Source organism: Dermacentor variabilis, chromosome 1 (genome assembly GCF_050947875.1).
Source record: "Dermacentor variabilis isolate Ectoservices chromosome 1, ASM5094787v1, whole genome shotgun sequence".
In the NCBI taxonomy this organism is placed as follows: Eukaryota; Metazoa; Arthropoda; class Arachnida; order Ixodida; family Ixodidae; genus Dermacentor; species Dermacentor variabilis.
Window position 1 is genome coordinate 107808637 of NC_134568.1, and position 12742 is coordinate 107821378.

Genomic DNA, 12742 nt, shown 5'->3' on the forward strand with positions numbered 1-12742 from the left:
AGCATATTAACGTAGGTTTCGGGCCTTCGCGCGACGCCCGGCGGTGGCCACCATTGACCCTGAAGTTGGGTCACGTGACATGACGTCACGTGATGACGTCACACCGGCTGCAGATGGGGCCTCATATCGCGCCGTCGGTCGCCTCCCGGCGGTGGCCACCATTGACCCTGAAGTGAGATCACATGATGTGACGTCACGTGATGACGTCACACCGGCTGCAGATGGGGCCTCATATCGCGCCGTCGGACGTCGCCCGGCGGAGGCCTCTATGCTTCGGTTCGCGCCGTCGCGCGCGACGCGGCGGCGGCGCCACCATCGCTGCATCACGTGATATGTGATGTCACGCCAGGGATGAAGCGGCGCGCGCCCGCCGTCGTGTCGGTCTCTGTGCCCGCAACCGCGCCAGCGTCTTTGCGCCGGGCGTGTATGCGGTCAAGATGCCTCCAAACGCTAAGGATATGCTAAGGTTAAGCCTCCAATTTTTTCATTAGGCAAGTGCGTTTCTACAAAACTACGCGGGGACAGCGCGACAGCTTTATTCAATTTACGAGCGGCTCAATAATAATAATGAGGAGCTGACAAGAACTAATAACGAGCTTTATGGTCACATCAGTGACGAAGCGTTTGAGGCGGAGTATAAGCAACTGTGAGAGAGTACAAGGAGAAGGCGATCCACATCTAGCTTAATCCATTTCTAGAGCAAACGCAACTCTCCCGAAACATTTTGTCGCGTATGTATGTTCGCGGCACGCTGCCATGCGTTCGAAGCGTCGCTGTCAGCGTGAACAGAAAGGGCAAAAGCATTTTGGCTGTACAGATCCAAGATGAGGCCACACTTACTGAAAAATAGTCACAATTTGGTGCGAAAGCTTGCGAAGCATGATAGTGAGGAGGAAAAAAGTTTATTTATAGAAATTAGCTGACGATAGAATCGTCCGAGGTGGGTGGCGTCCCTGTCCAGGGTGCCGTCGGCCTGAGCTTGTCAGCGGGGCCTCCCACTGCAGAACGGTTGCTCCGGTGATGTATGGTGTCGATGGGTTGTGCCCACATTCCCATACCATGTGGTAGAGGGCATTCGGCGCAGAGAAGAAGGCGTACTTGTAAGCGTAGCTCGCAGGATACATGGCTTGCAGCAGGGATGCGTGCGGGAATGTGCCAGTCTGTTTTTTCCGGGAAATCACCGCGTCTTCTCGGGTCAACTTGGGATGCAGGGGTGAGCAGGTCCTTCTAGCCAGCCTCTAGTGGCTAAGGATGTTGTTGTAGCTTTTCAGCATGCCATTGTGTGGGTGAACCGGGGCTCGTGAACCCGGTGGTAAAGCCTGGAGAATGCGATCTCGGGCACCGGCGTAAGCCGCTAGGTTACCCGCCAGGGACTCGTGTGCCGGGGCAAAGGCAATGTATAGTTCTTGAAAGTTGCGCAGTTTCTCGAGGAGGCTCAGGACTTGTACGGAAATGCGGCCCTTTTGGAAATTTCTGCGTGCTGTTTGTGAGGCCGTGATGACTGTGGGGGGGGATGTGATCTTCCCCTCGCTTACCCATCGTTGCCGCCAAAGCTATCGCCGTTTCTTCCGCAGAGTCGATGTCTGGACTGTTCACCGAGGCCGCTGCTACCTGTTCTCCCTGGCCGTTGATCACGCTAACATCGTGGGCCGCTCTGTTCTTGTACTTTGCAGTGTCGGTGCATCTGGCTTCTCTTCTTGATCCTTCGTAGACCTAACGTAGAGCTTGTACTCTCGTTTTCCTGCTTTATGTGTTGTATTCCAGGTGCATTTTTCTCGCGATACTGGGCACCGTGATCTTCTCCCTTAGAGGTAGAGGGGCCCGCTATTTTCTGGATTCATACTCGACTGGGTAGCCAAGTCTTCTCAGCGTGCCCCTGCTAGTGCTGACGAGCTTCAGTCGCTCTGTTTGACTCGTCTTGTGGTCCTCTGCCAGTTGCTCCCAAGTATTGTCAATGTCCGGGCTGAGTAACTCCTCCATTGACGTCGTCGGGGGAAACCCCAGTGACATCTTGCAGGTATTTCGCATGAGCGTATTCAGTTTGTCCCTCTCGCTGTTTTTGAAACCAAGGTACGGGGTGCCGTAAATGACACTGCTGATTATGAGGGCTTGTATTAAGTTGATCGTCTCCTGCTCCTTCAGGTCGTGCTTTCTGTCACTCACTCTGGTGCGCGACTTGGGTAATTGTCGCTTGCAGCTTTTTAGCGGTAGCTAGACCGGCACCGTCCTTCTGGAAAGTAAAATGCAGGATACGGAGTACGCCCACCTTGGGTATGTTAACTCCGTGCAGAGCTAACGTTGGGTTCGGTGCCTCCTGGGGAGGCAGCCCTGTCGTCCTCTTTTTTGAGGGTTAGGAGCTCCAACTTTTCCGGGGCGTATGAGAGACCAAAGCGGTGTAGATAACACTCGGTCCTCTCGATATGACTTCCTGCAAGGCGTCTTGTTTTTCGCCCGCCGACCCTGTGGACGTCCACAAGGTCAGGTTGTCCGCGTATGTTGCGTGACGGACACCCCGGATGTTCCGCAAGAGGTTCGGCAGTTCCCTCATCGCTATATTGAACAGCAACGGGGAGATCACCGACCCCTGGAGGGTTCCTTTCTGCGGTATTTGGATATTGTCGGTCCTGAGGTTCCCCAGGCCTATGGTCGCCGTTCGACCAGTCAGGAAGTCCCGGATGTAGATGTGCGTCCGCCGTTCGCGGTTGGTATGTTCTAGGCTGTTGACCACTGCTTTGATGGAGGCGTTGTCGAATACCCCCTTTATGTCGAGTGCCAGGATGGTACCCTTGTTGCATGTTCTGACGCCGTTGATAACTTCCTCTTTCGGCTGAAGTAGAATGTCCTGGGTGGAGAGGTTAGGCCAACCAAACATAGTTTTCGGCTGGGGTTCGCCTTCTTCCAAGTAGGGCGACAGTCGATTGTGGGCCATGTGCTCGAATGTTTCCCCGCGGACGACGTGAGGTAGATTGGGCGCAAGCTCTGTACCTTGATGGGCTTGTCGAGTTTCGTCTTCGTCACGTCCGCTTGCTTCCAGGAAGCCGGTATACTGCCGGTCTTCCACCTTTCATTGATCTAATTTAGAAATCTCTCCGTTACCCCATCTTCCAGATTAAGGAGAATCTCGTTGTTAATTTTGAGCTATCTGGGCGTTGTAGTTCTTGTAAGGTTTTTAAGGCTGCCACCATCTCCGACTTGGTGAAAGGTTGGTGTAGATCTAGGTTTCGTTCTCCCTTATACTCCGGGTGGATGACAGGCTGCACCTTCCGTTGTTGCTCGTCTTGGAACTATTTCTCGTTGAGGCTTCGAACAGTTCTTCCTCGGTGCCCTAGAAGTTGTGTGTAAGTCTGTGTATGTGTTGCCCAGTGGCTGTTTTTATTCCGTCTTGGCCAGGAGGGTCCTTAAAACGTCCGAGGTCTTTCGGTTGCTTAGAGTTCCCTGTAATTGGTCGTAAACTTTATTCCAATCTAGCGTCCGAGTTTTTTAGCGTACTCCGCCACCTGTCGCGAGACTGCGGCAAAGCGGATCTTGAGTTTGTGGCTTCTCTTCTGCTTCTTCCATCTCTTCAATAGTCCTCGTTCAAAAGTAGGTGTAAGTGGACTTCAGTATTGTGCGCAGTGAGTTGGACAGTCTTTGTGTACTTGGTAACCAAGTCCATCACGTCCTTGGTCCACTCCTCGATGTCCTCGAGGTTACTGGGGTGTTCATCTTTGCGGAAATCCGGCCAGTCCGTAATTTTAGCCTGACATACTCTCACGAAGGTTTTATGATGCGTGATTTCGGTCTGCATGATGCGATCGTCGTTGCCCAGAGTCTCGTCCAGTCTCGACCAGTGGACTTGCCTTAGGCTATTGCAGAAGATCTCGTCTGGGCTTGTGCCTGTTGAGACGCTGTTGCTGATTCTAGTTGGTATTTGAGCATCGATCCACCACGTCAGCTGGTTGTGTTGTGTCGCCTTGTGCACCTTCATACCCTTCTTGTATTTCTCGGTGTCCCCAAGCCACGTGTGGAGCGTTCAAGTCGCCCACCACGAGGAGATTTTGACCCTTGGTGACTTTCTTCACTTCTCCCAGGAACTTGTCCAAGTACTTGAGGGTATCGTGCGGTGGACTGTATACATTCAAGATGTAGAGGCTCTGTAGAGTTTTCTTGTGAGGAACCAGCTCGATCAGAGTGTGTTCGATTCTGTGATTGATGTGGTGTTGCTGCGTCGTGTGATGTTTCTTGATCAGGACGGCCATGCGGGTCCTTACCTGAGCAATGGGCATTTCGTAGCCGCGCATCTTTATAACATGTTTCTGTAATGCAACGACGTCCAGTTGGTGTAGAGTGCATAGGTGAAGTAGATTTTGCCATTTCCAATTTATTGCGCTGCAATTCTATTCTCAAATTTTGAGGGTTTGGGTTGCTCCTTTCTTCTGTGCTGTCTTACTCGCCATCTTGTTCTCGTTCATCTGGGCTTCTCCGATGGGATATTCTGGCTTTTTTCTTGCCGGTTGCTCTATCCTTTTCTAGAACAGATATACATTGGCTGAGCTCGTTGTCCATCTGAGTGATCTCTGGGCGGAGCGTTTGTAGGGCTGCTTGAGCGGTGACTGCGGCAAATGTGCTTGGTATCGACGGTCTGAGACAATTCGGCCCGGAACTCATTTCTCTGTTCAGCATCGTCTTTGGCTCGGGCCTTGTACATCTTGTACTCTATTCCCGATTATAGGAAAATGGGTCGGTTTTTTTACTTGGGGCTGGTTAGCCCAGCTGATCTTTTGCTGTTCTTGTTGTTGCCGTTTTTGCACTCGTTGATCATTCTCTTAGTTGCAGACCTCGACCTGATATAAGCTGGGCTGGATAGTCTGCCGGTTTCATTTGTTTCATATTGCGAGGTCCTTGGCCTTGTCTCCCTCGTTATAGATGGCTGCCTGCGTCTTGATTTTCTTCTTTCCCTTACGTACAGGAGTGGTGGTCTTGGTTTGAGTCTTTGCTCGCACTCCTTGCTTTCCTTCTCCATTCGTAGTGTGCTTGTGGCTTCAGCACCTCGCACCGGTTGTAGATATTTCTGTTTGGGTTGGGGGATACGCCCTGCCATTGGCCCATCTATGAGCAGGCCTTGCAGTATTGTACCGATCTGCGGTATTGGCGGCATCATGTGTACTAGCTGGCCACCTTCACATAGAAAGGGATGTGTGGACCTTCGAAGGTGATCGCTACTGAGGTGGATTTTCCATTGTTTGCTATCTATTGATAGCGATGGCAAATTGTTAGACACCTATACGAAGTAAGGTTAGTTTTATAAGCTGCATAAACTGCTGTAAACATTCGCTTACTGACTAAATTAATAAGCACATTGTCACGCGTGCACAGACAAACACGAACAAATCTCAATCAATCACCGCAGACCCTGGCTATCAAAACGTTGACGTGGTGAATAGCGGCAGCAGTGGCGAGGGAACTCCCCTTCATGCTGCCTTTCGCTTCAACGCGAACTATGTGCGCGAGAACAGAGCATACACGAATCCGTCAGCTATCTCAGGTCGGCTAGCCTTCGAGTCTACCGCAGATTGCCTCCAAAATACGACGCGCACGCGGCCGGGCTCAGCCGCCGCAGATGCGCACTAACTCCCCTCCCCCTTTCCCCACGCTCGCACAATTCTCCGTTTCTCCCCCTGCGCGCGTGAGAAGACAGACCCCCCCCCCTTCCTCCCTTCTGAGTGCGAGAAGACACCGTGCATCAAGCCACCATCTTTCTCGGCTCACACTCTCAAGCTTTCACTCATTCCTGCAGCATATTGCGCGCGGCCGCGATGTTATCGTACTTGGGCTTTGTACAGAACATCACAGCGACGACGATGACTTGAATTATGAAGTTTTACGTGCCAAAACGACTTTCTGATTATGAGGCACGCCGTAGTGGAGGACTCCGGAAATTTCGACCACCTGGGGTTCTTTAACGTGCACCTAAATCTAAATACACGGGTGTTTCCGCATTGCGCCCCCATCGAAATGCGGCCGCCGTAGCCGGGATTCAATCCCTCGACCTCGTGCTCAGCAGCCTAACACCATAGCCACTCAGCAACCACGGCGGGTCACGACGATGACGATGGCGGCGGAAATTCTCCTGGAGTGTCCAATAAAACACGCTTGTAATGCCTGTTACGATGCTTGCGAGTATTTGGGCGGCAATTAGGCGATAATTTGAATTTCTGTTCATCTGTTTGTTTTTAACGTTTTAACACGCTGGCATTGAAGGCAGGTTAGTGTCCCGTGCCGGACATCTACACTGATGCTAGGCCAAAGGAAGCGAGTTCTGACTAGCTTCTGGGTCGCACGAATTGCGGGGTGGCTCATGTTGTGCAGTTGATCAAAAATTTCGCGATGAAAAGCCAAAGCCACGAAGGGTCGAGGAACACCAGTGGATGTCTCGCACGTTATCAACGAGGAAGAAAACGGAAAGGGGCACTCATTGAAGGATAGGGACGCGGATGAGGAACGAAGGCGGTGCAGCTCAGGGTCGTTGCGCTGGGCGTCTGCTAGCTCCTCCTTGTATACTGGTGGCTGGACCGCCAGGCCATCGACGCGGGAGAGTGCATCAACGGCAGCATTTTCCGGTCCATGCATGTGGCGGAGGTCCACTGTGAACTCTGAGATAAAACACAGTTGGCGGATCTCCTATGCAGTATAGTTGCTGGGATTCCGATGCAAGACAAACGTCAGGGGCTTATGGTCTGTGACGACGGGAAAGTCCCAGCCATCCAGATAGTGGCGAAAATGCCTAATGGCGAGGTACACTGCAATGAGTTCTTGGCCAAATGCGCTGTATTTAGCTTCAGGGGGTTCCACTTTTTGCGACAGAAAACAAAGAAGCTGCCAACGAGATACTTGTTGCTCGAAAACTGCGCCGACTGCCATGCTCGATGCATCGGTGGTGAGACGAATTGGGGCATCAGGAACGGGATGTATGAGCACGGTGGCCTCTGCCAGTGCCTTCTTGGCAGTAGCGATGGTAGATGCAGCTTCCTCAGTCCATTCAAGTGACGCAGCCGGATCTTTCCCGATAGCCAGTAAGTCGGTCTGAGGCTTCAGGAAATTTGCACACTTTGGAAGAAAGCGGCGATGAAAGTTCAGTAGGCCCAGGAATTCTCTGTCTTTTTATTGAAGGCGGGGTTGGAAAGTCTTGAATTGTATTCACTTTGCTGGCAGGAGGCCGGATACCTTGTGGGGTGACAAGGTGTCCGAAGAACTCGATGGTAGCGACGCCGAAGAACAGTGAAGAGACACTTGTTCGGATTAATGATGAGACCGTAATCATCAAGTCGTTGGAAAAGGGCGCGAATGTGAGCCTTATGCTCGGGGCCGGATGAGCTTGCGACGAGATCATAAAGGTAGGCGAACACGAAGTCGAGGCCTTGCGTGACCTCGTTGATAGTGCGCTGAAAAATTTGTGCAGCGTTGCGCAATCCAAAAGGCATTCTCACATGCTCGAAGAGGCCGAAGGGGGTGGCAATGGCAGTCTTCGGAACGTCAGCGGGTTCCAGAGAAATTTGATAAGCTTTCAATAAGTCGATTTTAGATAAGATCGTGCACCCAGCCAAATTCGATGTGAAATCTTGTATGTGAGGCAGTGGATAGCGGTCTGGTAAGGTGTGGGCGTTGCTGGAGTTGGAGACGATCCCACCGCTGTCAACCAGATGTTGGATCTGGAGGACAATCCCAATTGCTGTCCCCCAGATTTTTGGACCTTGCCGTTGGGTGCGGGAGTTGGCCGAGGTTGAGGAGGACTTTGAGCTGAAAACTGGAGGTTTATTTACATTATTTACGGTGAGAGTACACAGAAAATAACAGTCATAAAAGTCATTACGGGCCGGCAGCAACTCGGACGCTGCGGCCCGTGGCAAGAAGCTCGAAAGAGATGAACGAAGAAATGCTCTCTGCTGCTCCTGGTCTGTGTCTTTTAAGCCCTTCGGTGTCTCGAAGACACGTCACGTTCGGCCAATAGGCGAGCCCGCTCAGGTGACGCCATTTTCGGCCAATCGGCAAGCCCGCTCAGGTGTCGTCATTTTCGGCCAATGGTAGGCGCCCGTGCGATTGTGTCACACCCGGCGCACAGGGTCGCTCCTTGGGCCCCAATTGTACGAGCGCTTACTTCTCTCTGCGGTATTGCCATTCTGACTTGCAAACGCCGTCAAAAAGGCGGATGGGGGCGACGTTTCAGTGCTACAAAGCAGCTTTTCTCGGGCCCTGCGTTACCTGAAACCGTGCCAGGCTCCCGCTACACTTTCGGGAAGAGTGAAACAGTGAATAGCTCCACCTGCGGCGCACGAGGTGGGGGACGCCAACTCGTTTGCACGTGCCGCGCCTCGAGAACGGGGTAGATGTGCTTCTGCGCTCCTTAATTAGCTGTGGCGCGATTCGATGTGGTCTGGTGAACTTGAAGGAGGCTCAGGAAAAGGTCCCGTATCTAACAGCGTTCAGAGTGCGGTAATCCCCACATGGTCTCATGGTGTGCTAATTATCCTAGTCTGTATGGTCAGCGTTGCGAGACGGTATGCAGGTACCGGGTGGTGGTGGTGGTGGTGGTGGTGGTGGTGGTGGTGGTGGTGGTGGTGGTGGTGGTGGTGGTGGTGGTGGTGAACTCCTTATTTCGCCCATGAAGAGGGGCCAGTCCGAGGACCCGTTTTGCTGGCCTAGAGGAGGTCGGCAGGCGTCCCTTGGGATGCTGCGACCTCCACGGCGCGCTGGATGAGCCGGCGTTGGTCTGCTGGCTCGGAGGCATGTAGGAGGGACTCCCACGACTCTAGGGTGTTTGCGTTGTCTGCGTTGTAATGCGTACATTTCCTCGTCATGTGTATGAGAGTGGCCGGAGCTGAGCAGTGTTTGCACCTAAGCGCTATCTGTTGCGGAGAGATTCTACTGTACAATAGGGGGTGCGGAAGCTGCCTGTTTGTAGTTTGCGCCATTGGACGGCCTCGCGTCTTTTAGATCGCGTTGTGCGGGAGGATATATGCATTTCTGAGTCGGTAGTACTGAAGGATGTCCTTCAAGTGGGAAGTGGTCAGTAGAAAATCGTGTGAAATAATCGTGTCAGGGGAAGCGGGGCGGTGGGTCCTAGACTCGGCTCGGCAGCTAAGATCTCGGGCAAGTGTATGCACCTGGGCGTTTCCGCTGAGCGACTCGTGGGCTTGAGCCAAAAAAGTAAGCGGATGATGGAAGAAAGAGGAGTAGAAAGTAGAAAGTGTGATGCCTGGCGAGAGATACGGCCGGCATCGTAGTTGCGGATCGCCTGTTGATAGTCACTGATGGCGACTTTGGTATTAGGATCAGCTAGCGCCAACGCAATGGCAACCTCCTCTGCTACGGTGACTCTCTGCATAGCGAATGCTGCGGTCGGTGTACCAGCTGCGGTGCGGGGCCACCATCGCTGGCTTCGAAGGGTGGTAAGAGGCATCCGTATATGTGACATCCGGGCGTCCGCTGAAGCGTTTCTCGAATTGACGTGCACGGTCGGCCCGTCTCTCGGCATGGTGTTCCGGATGCATCCGTTTGGTAACGGGAAGAATGCGGAGATTTTAACGATATTCCGGTGTAAGGTCAAAATAAATCGGGGCCGCCCTCGTTGGTGAGATCCCAACTTGCTGCAGTTCCGCTCGGCCAGCGTGTGAGTGAGAGCCGCTCGTATTGGGCGGTGACGGTAGTTTCGATCAGTTTGCTCACCGTAAGCTTGTGAGTAGCTTGGACATTGAAAGCCCCAGGTCCGCCTTATATGCTTTGCGAAGTGACGCCTCTAGCCGTTCGCTTTCGGAGCAGGTGAGACGTAGGTAGGGTGCAGAAGGTGATACGGGAGCAGATGAAGGCTTGAACGAGGCGCAAGAGCTTGGACTCTCGCATACCTCGGTGCTTGTTGGAGACTCACTTGAATAGGTGTCCAATCTGTACCACCGACTGGTCGATGCGTTGGAGAGACATATTGTTACTGGCGTTTTCCTGTAGGTGTAGGCCCAGAATCCTGATGTGATCTTTACGAGGGATAGGGTTACCTTGCACCTGGAGGTTGATCTCAGGAAGTACGTTTGGTGGGCGTCGTCCTGGGGACGGGATGATGATGTAGTCTGACTTACTCGCCGAGCAGCTGAGGCCAACTGTATCGATATATTCTCCAAACCGATTGATGGCGGTCTGTAGAGTCTCTTCGAACTGGCCTTCACTGCCTTGTGTGATCCAAAGAGTGAGATAGTCAGCATAAAGACTGTGGCGTAGGTGGGGGATGTCAGCCAGAAGCTTGGGCAGGTCTAGCAGTGCAAAGTTGAAGAGCAGCGGCAAGAGCATGGAGCCTTGCGGCGTGCCGCGGTTTCCAGGAGAGATGGTGGAGGGATGTCCCGCGCCGGCGCTGAGTTGTATTTGGCGGTCGGTGAGGAAGTGTCGGACGTACGCATACGTGCGATGTCAGACGCTGAGAGCCTGGAGTTGTTGAAGAATCGCTTCATGAAGGATGTTGTCGAAGGCCTTGGCAACATTGAGGCCGACGATGACCTTCGTGTATAGTGTGCGACGCATGACGACCTGGTGATGGAGAAGAAGCATAATGTCCAGGGCTGTTAAGTGAGGGCGGAAGCCGAACACCGTGTCTGGTAGGAGGTGGTTGTCTTCGAAGTAGCGAAGGAGTCTGGTCTGGATAACGTGTTCCATTAACTTCCCAACGCAGGACGTAATAGAGATGGGATGGAGGTTGACCAAGGTGGCCACTTTTCCCGGCTTGGGGGTGAAGACTAGCTTGGCGCACTTCCATTCCTGCGGAATGGTACCGCTGGCCCAACGCTCTTGAAGGTAGTCAGTGGGGGCGTGAACAGAGGCGCCGTCTATATTCCTAAGCATCGTGTTAGAAATGCGGTCGGAGGCGGTCGCCTAGTTGGTCTTGAGGCGATTGAGTTCTGCACGGAACTCCGCTGAAGTGATAGAAGAGTCTAGACCAGGGTTGGCCAAGCCCTGATATAGGGGGGGAGGGGAGGCTGGTTGCCGGTTCGGGGCGTATGTAGGTGTTAGTGAGGTCCTATTTGAGCTCATCTGGCGTGCCATCTGGCGTGGAAGATTCGCTCAAGCTTTTGGCGTGCTCGGAGTTTGCCTCCAGCCGGGTCCAAAATATGTCCGAGAAGGTCCCACGTGTTACGAACTTTAGGAGTCTTGTTCATGTGGTCACAAATGTTGCGCCAGCTCCGGCAGGTGAGTTCGATTGAATTGTTCTCGATGTTTGTGTTGGCGCAGGCCACTCTGCGCGGCTGTTGCTATATCGGCGCGAATGTTGAAATCGGCAGAGCATGATATTTAGACCACCTTATCAGTCGGCACTCTTATATTTCTTACTTCGAGGCCTAAGCACTGCTTGCATTAAACGGGGCGTATGTGCGTGTGCTCTTGGCTTTGCAAAAATGCTGATAAATACCTCTTGCAATCTACTTACAGCAATGAACATGTAAACAGAGGAAGTGTGAGGATATTTGTTGCTGCTCTGGAAACTACAAATGAATGCGATGTCAAGTTCTTGCGCGCATTTCGTTTATTGCACAATGACAGTATTACGATTTACCCACACTTATCGCCTGCCTCTGTGTGTGGCCTGGCAGCTTTCCCGTTTGCTGCTTACGCGGCACGCGCCTGTAATAGGTTGCTCTCCAGGTTGATACAAGTTGCCATATGGCTGCTCTCCATAGCTTTTCTCGCCGTTGTTAAACGCCCCCGTTTCTCTGGCGACCTTTGAACCCCTTGCTCTCAATCTCGGTTTGTTAGCCGGGCCTCACTTGCTATCACTGCTTGCAACCTGCGCAAGGTGCCTCCTCCATAAGGTCGCCGCGCTGCGATATTATGCAATTACGCGTATTCTCTAGCGGGGCGCGACCCCTCAATGAGAGGGTTGCCCATGGTACCCCTCTCATTGAGGGTACCAGTACGCCGCCTCCAAGGCTGTATCTCTGCAAAAAAAGCAGAACTCACTCAGATGCACTGGTAAATATATGTTAAGATTAGGCCTCGCTAAGGTTCACCAGAGTCATTCAACCGGGCTCACTCGGATTCATGCAGACTCACCATGAGCAGTACCAACCAGGCTAACGCCACTAATACGTACGAAAGTCTGACTCTGGCATTCTCAATCAGACCCACGGGCTCAAGAACCCGTACCCACTCAGGCTGACTCATATTCGCGACGAAATTACAGATGCACTCATGCTCACAGAATCGTGCAGCTCAGACTTACCCGCAGTAATGAAATCACCTACTCACCCAGAGCGGTTTCGCAGACTCAGGATCCAGTGACTCAGATCGACAGGCTCATATGTCATAACTCATCCCGTCTCGTTATCCCTAACTCAAGGTGAGAGCAATTTCTCTCAGATCTATGTGCAATATCGTAACCACGTCGCGCAGTGTAAAAACAAATATACCGCTCTAGCGTTTCTTGCACACAGAAAGATCAGGAATTAGCAAAAATTCAGCACTGGGTTTCTGGATGTTTTTATAGCATTCAGCATCATAAATCAACACATTCTTGTCAAGTTCCATTGTTGTAACATTCGTGGGAAATGTTTGTCGTTGCTCTCTTGCCATCCTCAGCAGGGCTTTCAATTTGTAGTCGGACTTTAGCTTCAGGAACCATATCCGACATCCGGGAAGAAAAATATGGTGCGAAAAAGTCTGCATATAGAGAAATTGTTTGTATAAATGTGTCTAAGCAATACGGCGAATAGAAGTTAGTATAGTTGCC

At 52.3% G+C, this 12742-nt stretch overlaps 1 protein-coding gene and 1 pseudogene across 1 annotated transcript in view; one reads left to right on the forward strand and one right to left on the reverse strand.

The window, feature by feature from the left end:
* The window catches only part of LOC142582723 (alpha-L-fucosidase-like), a 73994-nt gene that overhangs the window by 17290 nt on the left and 43962 nt on the right, over nucleotides 1–12742 (forward strand). The gene's annotated exons all lie outside the window — the stretch shown is intronic.
* On the reverse strand, nucleotides 8676–10674 carry LOC142571787 (uncharacterized; annotated as a pseudogene).